This window comes from Astyanax mexicanus, chromosome 20 (assembly GCF_023375975.1).
Source record: "Astyanax mexicanus isolate ESR-SI-001 chromosome 20, AstMex3_surface, whole genome shotgun sequence".
Classification (NCBI taxonomy): domain Eukaryota; kingdom Metazoa; phylum Chordata; class Actinopteri; order Characiformes; family Acestrorhamphidae; genus Astyanax; species Astyanax mexicanus.
This window is the reverse complement of record NC_064427.1, coordinates 27,059,342-27,072,492: the sequence shown is the minus strand read 5'-3', so window position 1 is coordinate 27,072,492 and position 13,151 is coordinate 27,059,342. Positions and strand designations below refer to the sequence as shown.

The following is a 13,151-nucleotide window of genomic DNA, read 5'->3' as shown; positions in this document are numbered from 1 at the left end:
GAGTGAAAAGGCATCCGGTTTATGAAATCTACCATATCTACGCCCTCTGCTTGTCTGCATAGCTCAGAGTGGTATAATTTAACTCCACTCCTATTCCGCCAAGCCCCGCCCCCCTATAATAAGATTGGCTGAGGCACAGACTAGGACGTTTTATTCTCTCTTACTGCAGTTCTAATCTTCTTGTGACCTCTTTATTTTAGCTTGTTCCCACCAAAAAAAAAAAAAAACACGGTTGTTTTGGTTATGTTGATTATTTTGTCACAACGTTGTGCCATCAACAATGTTCTAAAATAGAATGTGTTTTGTTGCCAGATAATGCATAATGTAACATGACCGACATCTAAGAAAGTCAGAAAGTCAAAAGGTACTGTAGTCTTATTACTTAGAGGGAGTGTTGCCTAATTAAACAAAGTTGTGACAATGAACAGGGCCAACTTTAAACAATGTTGTAGCAACATTGTTAGAGGAAACCACGTTTTAACTACTTTGTGTGTTTGCTGGGTTATTGTGGCAATACTTGTTTTTTTTTTTAAAGTGGAGTACTAATTAAATCACTAAATAAATAATATATATTTTATCTGCGTGTTTAGGCTTATGTTCTTTTCACATTTTCACATCATTTTTGTTGTTTACTTTTAACAATAAACTATTTAGCTTTTTATTGTTATACAGTATAAGTAATAGATATTAAATGCTGCACACATAATTACAACATATAAATTATGAGGATATTCAAGGTACAGAAAATATAAATATACATAAATTATGACAAAAACAAAATTAAGTTATACATACGTTTCATAAGATATCAGACATTTGTTGCTTTTTGGAGGGTTATTTATTAGTTTAAAGGAAGCTTAAGCTTAATAGTTAGGAGCAGTTCTGTCTAACTTACACATATGTATAAATAACCTAGTGGTAAGAACAAAATAGGTTTTTACATGTTCCATATGTTTGGTTCACACTAGAGAAATAACAAATTAACAATAACGTCCATAAGAGACATGGTTAATATTTGGTTTACAGTAAGGAAAATAATAAATAAAGAAAGACAGAAAGAACGAAAAAAATAAAGAAAATCTTTTCACAGATTCACAGAAAACAAGTAAATTGGTCACGTTTATAAAATAAGATATTCGTTACAAAGGTACTTCTTATACTACTTTTTCATGTACACGTCTATGAGTAGTTCTGAGTCTAGTCGCTGAACGACCAATCACTTTTGAGGAGGGGCGTGGCCTGTGCGGATACGGGTGTGGGAAAAAATAGCGTTAGCCGGGCTGCTGCTGCTGCTGCAGGGTGGAGCTTTGACGCTGCCTCAACCAGACAAACGGAGGCAAGGAAAAAACCCAGAATCTGACATTTTACCAACATTTCTGGAACTTACACCACTTTGACTGGGGAACGGGACTATATTTACACCGACTGTAGTCCGAAGGTGGACGGCCGGAGGTCGAGGAAAGCGGGGAGGTAAGGCGAAGTGGAAACTGTCTGTGGAAAGAAACGTTTGGTGAAAACTTTGTGAAGGGTGGGAAGTTCCTTCCGACGAGTCGCCCTCAGTCAACGCGTTTTCTCTGCAGTTTATTTAGCGAGTAGTGTAAGTTACTTTTATTCTGTCATATTATGGGTTTAATGCAGAACTATTCGACTAAATTACGATAAATTCCAAAATAGATGCTGTGAGGAATGAGAGAGCTGGAGAACATGAGAGCAGAAATGCTGAGCTAACTTTAGTTAGCTAACGCTAGGTTCTCTCAGCTTTAACGGTTTACTGGCTAAACCTAAACCTGTTGATATGAAACGCGGAAGATTAGCTAGCGTTACAGTTCTCATACTTTCTGAAAGCCTATTGTTAACCTTTGATTATTAAAATATTGTGTTAAAATTGTATTTATGAGTGGCAATAGCTGTAATGTGCCCGAATACAAAGTACACTAACGTTAACTGTGTGAGTTAATGAGAGTTTGGGAGTAAAAAGTCAAGTACGGCAGCTTAACTTAAGTGAGCTAACCTATGTTAGCTGAGTTATGAGCTCGGGCCTGTAACGGTCAACTTCATGCCTGATGTCACGTTTCTAGTTTAACAAACGTGTAATAGCCGCCATCCTAGAAAGTATTGCCAAGTGTACAGCTCATCTTGACCTCCTGTCTGAAGCTCAGTGCTTACTCATAGATTTGGAGATCATGTGTCTCTAATTAGCTAATGTAGCTATGATTTCAAGCGTTATAATGCTAAAAAACTTCCTAACAAAGCTAGCCAGCTAGTGAACTTAACTAGTTACTGAATAGGGCACTGAGAGAGAGAGATATATAGTAATAATAAAGTGTACTGAATGTGTGCGCACTAGGTTAACTAGCTAACTGTCCAACATAGAAGAGCATTACCGGTAGAATGAGGCACTCTGGAGCAGCCACTCACGAGGCTAAGGTCATCATGACCAGTGCCAGTCTCAGCTAGGTTAGACAGAGGTGGACGAAATGCCTAAATCATGTGGCTACCCGTGTTAAAGTTGAAAAAATTACACCTTACGTAGAAGTACCAAAGTAATAGTACCATGATATTTTACGATTGTAATGTCCAATGTCTTAAGACTTGACTGCCTAATGTTGGCAACAAATAAAAAACAGTGTTTAAATAAGCAAAAATGTAAATTAAAATCTATGTATGTAATAAAATATTTAACTTCATATTGCTGCGCATATACATATTTAAATATTTTATCTTAAAAGGTATTTAAAAGTTAAAATGTTATTTAAACACGATATTCATCAAGTAAATTACTGGTATTGCATCCTATGTGGCTTTGTTTGATCACTTCACCTTAAGTTAGAATGTTAAACCAAATTCTTCTTTCTTATTTTATTTAATGGAGGCATAACATTAAAAATTAAAGGGATTCTGTATTTACAAAAAAAGTGGCTTAAAAGAGGCTTAAGCATACATTCCAAAATACAATACAATCCTATACAGAACTGCATAAATCAATATGATATATTCCATAATGTTTGTAGGCATAGACATTTCCAAAATTTTCCTAAACAAGTTGCTCAGCGGTTGCACTGTGTGCTTGCGTACTGTAACTACAGGATGTCCAACATGTCAAATAAGTTCAAGACAGAGTGTATGCTATATGCTGACTGGTATGTACACTTTGTTTTTAAACAAAAAGACCTTCAAAATACTAAATTAAAAACAGTAAAACATGTATTTTACTTTGTGACTGTCTTTGTAATCACTACATCTTGAGGGGCAAGTTATATGTCTCTCATCTCTCTGGGTTGATGGAGCCTCATGCCATACCTATGGGATGAGCTATGGTGCCATGTGTACCTTACCTCACTAGTTAGCACTCTGGTGATTCAGTGCAGTCATAACAACAGTGGTCAAATATCTAGTGTAAAGCCCTCCCAGAGGAGTAGAAGCTTTTAAAGCAGCAAAGAGGAGACCGCCTCCCTATAAGTACAATTGAACTGTTGAGAGATTGGGTGTTTGTGTATGTGCTCAATTTTTCTACACATATTTGGTCCCTGTTTGTATACAAATACATTTCCCTGGTGCAGCTGGGCTTGGTGTTCCAGGTAATGTAAGTAGTAATTTGACCCTGCCACCTATCACCATGTTTCATTTCATTGTATGCTTTCCTGCATGGTAGTAGGGTGGCACAACAGAGTGTGTGTGTGTGCGTGCGTATGTGTGGCTGCACAGGAGCTGTCAGATGGGTGATATCAGAGGAAAAGATGCACCCTGCAGGGATGGAAAGTCTGCACATATTTGGAGAAACAGTCTAGGAGGCTGAGAGTGTAAAGATGTACAACTGTGAATTACACCTTTACTGAACAGTTCAGCCTGCATACACTGCTGACATAAAGAAAAGATTTAGCCAGAAGTTAAATTTGCAGTTTTTCTCTTACCCCGAACTTGATAGATTGGCCAAGACATGTCTTTTTTTTTTAGCTATTAGTGTAAATACTGAAGTCATCTAAATTAGTGTGAATTAGAGTGTCAGAGACTTACTTTTAGCACTGTAAATTTAGTATTACAGTATTTTTAGGTTAAATTAATATAAGCAAGCTTCAGACCTTAAACATGTCTTAGCCAATCGCTTACATTTTGGGTAAGGGAAGGGGATAGGCAGGATGCTAATGAGATTTTTAGCCTACACAGCATTTTGAGATAGAGATTTCCCATTTAAAGAAAATATAGTATACAACTAGGGTTAATCTTTGTCCAGGAAACTACCTCATTAAGTATGACACGGCATGCAAAAATACAGTATTCGCTTTAGAAGATATGCTATCTTGATGGATTATCCTACCTGGAATACTAAAGTTCTTACTAGATGTGAAAGTGTTTTGAAATAGACTGTTTGGCATTGTTTGTCAGGAATGACACATTTTTGTTTTTGCCAAATGTTCCAGTTACCCACATCAAAGTATGACATGTAATCTGCTAACCAGTAGGGTGTAATTATCATAGTAAACACTGACTTCGCTCCAGCAGAGCCGTCACTCAGCAGATATCTCTTCATCTATCTATTCAAGGTTAGCGGGTGTTGTCACTGCAAAATTGCTTTATGAACCAGCAATTAATTTCCATGCAGTTTGACCCACATTGTGCCGACAGCGGACTGTGTGGCATAGTCGTTATGCTGCCTCAATGGTTTGCATGGGTCTTGGGGTGGTTCATCCTCAGGCGTTCTCTGTATGGGTTCTTCCCTTTTCTTAGGTGGTTGAAAGAGCATTCAGTTCAATTTTGTCTCGTTCTGCCTTTTGGTTTATGCAAGATGAGCTAATCTGCCCAGGGGTAGCCCATTTAGATGAGCTGCAGGGTGGGACCTGGTGCGCTGGATTCAAAACTAGGGGGTGTTAATCTGCTTTGTCTGGCCTATTTGGCTGTGTAGCAGGAGTGTAACAATGCCAATATAAAGAGCTGTAGCAGAATAGTGTTTTGAAATTCTATACAAACGTATTAATATTGCAATAAAATTGAATGAACACAAACAGATATTTTTTTTCTAAAAGATGAGTACATATCTATCCACAGCATATCCATGTCTATGTCCTGCTACAATGCTTGATATAAAATAAAATACTCACTGTATTAATTTTCATGACATCTATGTGAGGCAGAATGTATTTGCAAAATATTTTTTAGAGTAATGTATATCTCGCTGCTGTGGCTTGAATCATGAATTGTGTGCATATGTGTGTAAGCTAATAAGACTATCCTATTATATAGTGACTGCCATTTTTCCAGTGTAATTGTGTGAAATTAATGTAAAGTCCCACACATCCTGATGATTAGTGTGAATTATAATATTCAAATGCATGTACTGTAAGTTTATACAAAAAAAATTGCATGATGTGAACCAACGCACCAACTGTTTAAGTTAAGCGCAGTATAAATCACAGCATTGTTTTTGTGCACTGAACATTTGGAGTAAATAATGACCACTCAAAGCCTCAGTCGATACTGCTGACCAATCAATAAAGCGGGCTGGAGGGTAGTTAGAGTAGACTGGAGAGTATATTGACTGAAACTTGGTAAACAATGTCATTGTGCTGTTTAGTGCATGAACTTGATCCTCTTGTTGCTTGTGGCACAGTAGGCCTCATTCACGCATACTAAGAAAGAGACTTCTATTGTTTATGATTATCTTTTGATGTGAAGAGTGAGCCACTCCTTTCGATGAAACTATTATTCTTTAGTTTCTTGAGCAGCTGTTCAGGATGCCTGCTTGCATCACTTTCCTGTGATTGTCCTCTAACAAACTGTGACGCCACAGAGATGTTACTTATGGTGTGTCCTTAATGGACACCCTGTTTTATAGTGCCAACACTCAGCATACACACTAACCCATGTAAAAGTGTATGTAATATAAGCCCTAAGACTTACGTTTGCCAGCTTTATACTCTATACTTAGCTGTTCACTTCTTTTAGTAGCAAGTAGGGGTTTAACAACATTACACTAAGGTTGTACACAAAAATACAATTTGATGTTAACAGTTTGGTTCTTAAATGCGAAATGAAGTACTAGACTGGTTTGCCTCAGAAAAATGCAAAATTTAAGATTGCGCTTTAGAATACTTTAACCAGTGACAGGCAAACAATTTCCTAGGGTGGTATGCAATTTGTCACCTTAATTGCGAGTCGAAAGCAATATATAGACAGAGCTACAAGCGACCAATCAAGATTTTTTTCAGTTTTGTGCAAATAAATTATGATGGAGTAAAGGTGTGCGATATGGACAGAAAATGCGGCGTGAGATACTACTGCTGGATGTTCCAGCATTCCAGCATTCCAATATTGATGTGGAATGCGATAAATTAAAGTAGTTTAGAGTGTGCATTTACTCTGGACCTCTACCTCACTCTGCCTCCAGCCTTGTTGCTTCATGTGAGCACAGTCTGCATTGTGAAGAGATTCCTCTGTTTCTGCATGTGGGTAATGCAGTTTTAGATAGCTGGGGTTCACAGTATTATCACAGTTTTCGATGTTTATTGTGTGAAAAATTACATTGCAATAATGATAAAAATAATATATATCTTGCAGCTCAATTTGTAAGACCAATCATAGACATTGGAGACAGAGGTCTTCAGGTTATGTTTTACATTTGGTTCCTGTTGTTGGCAGTGTGTTACTTTTAGCTTCTGTTGTTCTTTTTAGCTTTTCCTTGTCAGAAGCTGGACCTTGTTTAAGCCCACACATGACAAAGCTAGCAGCCTTGAACACACCCACAAGAGACTAACTTGGGGTGACATAAGTGACTTGTCGCCTGCTTATGTGAACACAGGGTAAAGTTACTGTTTAACTTTTTTAAGTTTCAGGATGTCCACAAAAAGTCTAACAACAAAAGCTCTAAGAGTTTTAGTTTTTATTGCGTAATGAAACCTGCCAGTCCTTTCTCAGAAGTTTAGCATTGAGACTGATATAAACGATATTAACCATGCCGCTACAGCCTGTGCCTAGGCAGGTCCAATCCGGCGTGCAGCGACGGCCCCCGCCTGGTGTTTCATGCAACAAGGTTGCCATTGATGGCACACTGTGTGGTATTGTAACAGGGTGGTTGGGAATGAAGGCTCTCTTTGTCTGTTTGAGAGGGGCTCTGCAGGAGAATCCTGCTGAGACAAGAGAAGAGAGGTGTTGCGCAGGAGGGCGACCTGCTCTCTCCTCATTCCCCTCACCAGGAGCCCTCTGCCAGCCTCCTGCCAGCCTCTTCACATCACTCTAAGGCAGGCAATGAGTTCAACCTGCATGTGTGTGGAATTTCTTTTAGCTAAAATAAACTATACATACATTTATGATGGAAATCAAATTGAAATATTCCATAAGCCTCACAAGCCTGCTTTTTTATGTACATCACAGGACATTCATTTTTTAAAATAAAAACAGAATTATTGGAATTAAATACTTTTCAAAACTTTAGGGTACAGCCTAACCCAGTTTACTGATTGTGAATAAAATGCAGACTTTCAAAATGGCCTTATACTGACTTTATGGACTATCTTGTATTGTGCATTCTGTAGAAAGAAGAGTGGTGATAAGCCGTGTTTTTATATCCTTATATGTGCCAGTTCTGTTTAAGGATGTGCTAAGATGTATTTCTGTCTGTGGAGAGCTGAATATTAGTTCCTATGTCAATGTTCTGTCGAATGTTGTGCCGCAGTAAAGGTTAGCTTGTTCACTAGTATAGCTCTTCTCTGGTAACTGGGGTTGCAATGAAAAGCAGAAGTGTTATGTTAATCCTGCAAGAACAGTCATTCTGGACATTACCTAAGGAAGTAGACAGGCAGAAAGAGATAATCACGAACATTGCATTCATATTTCTAGACTAAACCAACTCAAATCTGATAATTTTTTGCTTTAATGTGACACACATCGTTTTTTTCTGGGCTGTGCAGAGAAGTTAAATCAGATTACTGATTGGGTTGTCTTGAAGGTTTGCATTGATAAAGGCAAGTGACCTGTATTTGACTGTTTTTTCGCTGCACTTCTGTTTCTGCTTTATTCTGTCTTTCCACCTAAATTTGTCTCTCTTCATGTGCACGTGTTATGGAGCATTGCACTTAAGCGATGTGCTTTTTATTGTGAGAAGAACTGAAAAACAGAAACTTATTGATATGTATTTATGAACAAGTAAATAGAAGTCGTAACATAGTTTTTGTTGTGTACAGATTACTGTTTGATCCGTGCATGCATATGATTGGATGTTTGAGTCAGAAATAGCCAGAAAAGATGTTTGAAATTCGTTTTGACCATTCACGTTGCGAGCTCACAAGTTAACTGTGTATCAGACCTAGGATCACATATAAAAGTGACTCAAATCTGATTAGAAAAAAAATTAATCTGTGTCAGACTTAAAATCAGATTTAAGTCACTTTAACCTAGTAATGTAAACAAAGCATTTCATATGTCACCCTAAACTAGATATGTTTTTGATTTGTAGGCATGTGATATGAATGTGAACTGTCAGACTGCATTTCAGGCAGCACTGGTTGATGAGAAAATTGGCATAATCATATTGTTGTGGGCATACATTCAGTGACAAAATTATTTACATTACACGCAGATACAGGTCACTCACGTTTAATGAATGTAAACCATCGAGATTCGATCCAAAGAGGATATAAGTAGAAATTTTGAATTAATTTAAGGAGGCTTAAATGTGAAAGCAGACAAATATGGATGGATTAAACATGACTGAAGCCCTGTGAAAAATATCAGTCATAACTACATGGGTCTTCATACAATGGAAGACCTACTATGGCAGAACAGCTGCAGCTAGCTGCAAGACAAGAAAATGATGACTAGTGCTGGATTTATGCCTGGAGCGTACGGCGAGTAGCCCGTGCTCTCTCCCCTTTAGGAGATTTTGGACTCAAGGTGCTGGAGGCTGTCTCCTGCCAGTGTTTGGAGCCAGCCATATTTGGTCAAAGCAACATGTGCTGTTAGTTCAACAGCCAGAGAAATCTTTTGGTCTGGAGGCCAGTTGGATTCTCTCAGCCACTAATAGGTCACAGTTTTTTAAAGCCATCAAGCCTAGTTAACTGAAGATGATGTCTTTGATGAATGATTTCTTTGTCAACCTTTTGTGAATTGCATTTTGGCCTATGTGATGTTAATATACAAACAGAAACTTTATTTGTCCTAGTTAGAAAAAATGTATTACAATTAAATGTTTTAGATGTCATTGTATACATGTTAATTCTATTTGTCTGGTTGGACTTCCTAAACAGTACTCGTTTACAAACACTATAGTACAGATTTGTTAATATAGCAAGCTTATTCAGTGTCCATTTATTAGCAGTGTCTCTGAACAGTGTTTGTAACATCATTGGAGTTGTAGGAAAGAGATGTTAGTCCCTCAACAGTGTGAGCATATGATTGCCAAATGTCAAGATCAAGGGTCATTATGATTCAACAAAGCAAGAGGAAATGTCTCACAAGACAAGAGATTTTACATCAGTTCAGAGTATCTACCTTATTCTGCTAAGCCTACATTCATGACTTCTTTTTTTATTTCATATCAGATGTTTTATGGTCATATTGTGTTTAAAGTGAACATAGTCTGTGAAGTAATCTACTACTTTGGATACTAAACTCAAGGTAGCTAGCTATGCTAACTAAGCTAGCGTTACAACACTATTTAGAATTATTTAGAGTGTAGCTAACTAACCGCTTAATAACTTGTGTCCACCACTTCCAAAGAATCGGACCTGCATCTGTGGTTAAACACTCTAAATTTAACCAGCTACACATTCACCCAAATGTACATAGGTCTTTTCTTAACATTTTGTGGAAGAGAAACTAGGTTATAAAGCTCCAGTGAAGTGGATGCATCTGGTGCTTTTTTAGTCTGTTGGGTAAGATATTAGCCTAAAGTATAAAATAAGAACCACACAAGCAACTGATGTGTCCTTTTCACTGTAGCCTTCTACATTTTGGTATGTTACACATAATGTTCCCCAAAAAGGTGGATACACGTTGAATGATGCCCCACAACAATCCAGTTTTTTTGCGTGTGTAACTTATTTCTAGCATATTATGCTAGACATTTTGCAGTATTATCACTGTGGTTATCTATATCAACAGATGTGCTAGTTTTTACATAAAAAAACAAAAAAACCAAAAACAAAAATGGGCCCCTCCTTGTTGTCCTGGAAATAAGTTGGATATTTCCAATGTCCATGAAATCTGTTTTGATCATACAGTTTCACCAGCTGCAGCAGCAACCTGTAGAAAACCCACTGCAAAGACACAAGCTCTGCTGCTTTTAGCGTTGGCTTACATTATGTGACAGAACTGAAGTATACAAAACTGTCATACACAGCCTCATTTGGCTGAGCATGTACAGTTAGCCACAGATATCTGGGATAACTGGAGTATTGGGTCATAACTGAAGTTGGAGCAAGTCCTAAATAAGCCAGTCTACCACAGGGCTCAGAAGTCATTTGAGGCCCACATGTGTGATGTGTGTGAATGACAAATACCACTTAGTAACAGCTATGTACAAAAAAATGTGTTGGTTTGGTATAGGGTGCTGTATCGTGCAGAAGACTTCAGTTTAGTTCCTTGTTTGGATAAAAAAGACCGTTTTCAGTAGATTATAAACAGAATTTGATCAATAAATATATATTCAGATACTATCCAGATATATCCTTGGATGTCTAACCGACAGAATACCTTCAGATAGACTTCCTGTCTAGTTTGGCAATGTGACAGTCATTGATCTTCTCAAGATGCATGAGAGAAGCCCCACTGATTTTTTTTTTGTTTGATTGTTTTTGCCAAAATCCATTAGGAACAGCTTTAATACTAATATCCCTTTTTTATCTAGACTTAGACCACCTCTTTTGGTTGGACCAGGTTTCGCAGCACCTGCTATTTTGGTGCGGACAAAGTCTGAAGCTCCGGAACAAACAGGGTAGGTGTGAATGCACCCATAGGGCATTTCACACCCCAGAGTCTAGGCCAAACTTGGTTCTTGTTTTGTTTCATTGAATAAATCTGGACTGGTTAGATTTGGTCTTGCACTAAATTTTTTTAGGCACAATGAAGAACTAAGTATGTCTTGGCATTAGGCTATATTGTGTGTGGAATATCTCTCGCTATACTTGACCTTAATTGGCATGTAGAAGGGTATGCATTTGACAGTGGCATGTCAGTTTGGCGACTTGCCTTGTCAGGTGTATTTCCGAATTCTGCCTCCCTGCCGAAACCTTGCTCTGAGTATACACACATTCATTTCTGTTTATAATTAAGGGTTTATCTATAGAACAGTGTAAGTTACAGTAGTAAGACTTAGTAGTAAAACTGCTTTGTTACACCAGTTCTTTTCTTCTTCTATTGTTCAATGACGATAGCCAATCTGAACCGTCCAAAAAGTGCTTTCACACTGCAGATAAATCAAATCATGGTTCAGTTGACCAAGACCAAAAATGTTGGTCCTTTTGCATCTTTTGTATTTTGCCTCAGGTCAAACAAAAGGTCAGAATTTCTGTACCGAACAACATAGGTGTGACAGCGTTACTGAGAGTTTCAAGAGATTTAAGTATCATCAGTGGTCTTAACCAGCATTTTTTAACATTTTGCATTGTGTAAACATACTTGATGCCTCAGCAATGTTCTTGACCTTTCTGAGGTCTCCAGACAGATGAGCACAAGTGTGAAAGCCCTCTGAAAAAGGAAGGTTGACAAGTGTGTTCTTTAACCCAAGAGTACAAATAACTGTCTTTCCTTACATTGGATAGTGCCGCATCCTATTTCCTGTCCTACTTGCTTCCTTCGGTCATATGTCTGACATCCTTTGCACCAAAAACAAGCCAAGGCTGTAATTAGGCCTGGCCACCCATTCACATAGGTGTTTACTGCCTCCTCTGCTCAGCAGTTGTCCAGCTGCAAGCTAAGGCCTGCGTGACTCTTCTTATCAGAAAGTTCTTTGTTCTCAGATTTACAGATCTGCTATTTTTGTTGTTCCCTTAAACTCTTAATGTGTTTCATGCTTCTTTTGTTTTCAGCCTGTTAGTATTTAAGTGAATTACTTGGATTATTACATTATAAGATTTTTGTATGGGTAGTCAGACGTATACACACAATCTCTATGGCTTACTTTTTACATCAACTACATCAGTAGCCGCATTCCAAAGCCTAGACTCAAGTTGAGGTTGGGCGGGTCCTCGATAGAACTGTCCTGTAAAGACCCTTTCTCTATTGCCTGTTGGTTTCACATATGGAACAGTCTAATGAGGCTTTGGGGTGACACCATGCATAAACTTCACATGCTGCCATTGCAGCACAAAACTCAGGTTTTCCACTGTGTTGCTGTTTTTGTTTTCTTGGCATTGTACTTGAACAGAGAATTCTGTTTAACTGCAATGGAAGATCTGTCAATTGTGGTAAAATTGCTCTGATAGCATGTTTCATTGCTTGACTGTAGATGTAGACTGTTCCATATTTTGGAACAGCTCAGCCCTGATCCTGGAGATAATAGTGGATTTTCCACTGTAACACATCAAGTGTGCTTGGACCACCGAAAGCTGCAAATGTGCAGAGTATTATGCCTCCAGGACCAGCAAGAAAATAGAACTCAGTTGGTAGACAACTTTACAATGCAGGCAGTTTACAGATATGACATCAATTAGTTCGACACAGAGGTTTCACAAGGGCGCAAAAGAGAAGAATGACAGCATTTCACAGTATAATTGGATTAATGACTTAGGACCACTACCCTGGTCTTTAAAAGAGCTCCTGCAGTGACTATTCTCAGTGTGCCATTAAACCATGTCATTGTTGTAGCTGACCATGGCCTTGTCAGTGTGTGTTCTTCTCTTTATAAAGACCTGTCTTTATTAGTATTTAGATGTGCTGGTCAGCTTTGGCTGTACACTGCCTGCTGACAAGTTTTCTAATTAGTTTTTGGTCTCACTGTTCTACTCACTTTCATAACATGTACCATGCACCTTTCCCAATTTTCTTCACATGACCCTGATTCTGATTTCAGCTATAGTGTGCAGACATACACATCACTGTAAAATAGTTATTTCAGATACTGACACTGACACATATTAGATATTTTTTTAATATTGTAGTTCGTCTAATCAGTCCATTCATGTTTTGTCTTGTAGAATCCTACTGTTCTTCCTACTTTTTAG

General features: G+C 38.0%; 1 protein-coding gene across 4 annotated transcripts in view; it reads left to right on the top strand.

The window, feature by feature from the left end:
- The first annotated feature begins 1,274 nt into the window (after positions 1-1,274).
- Positions 1,275-13,151, top strand: part of tln1 (talin 1) — an 86,946-nt gene continuing 75,069 nt past the window's right edge. For 2 of the 4 annotated variants that reach the window (XM_007255290.4, XM_022681254.2), the window contains exon 1: positions 1,276-1,470. The gene's annotated coding sequence lies outside the window, so the exon portion shown is untranslated. Of the gene's footprint in view, positions 1,471-1,500; positions 1,598-13,151 lie in introns of those variants that run through there. The other 2 variants (XM_049469012.1, XM_049469011.1) reach the window with 2 other exon arrangements.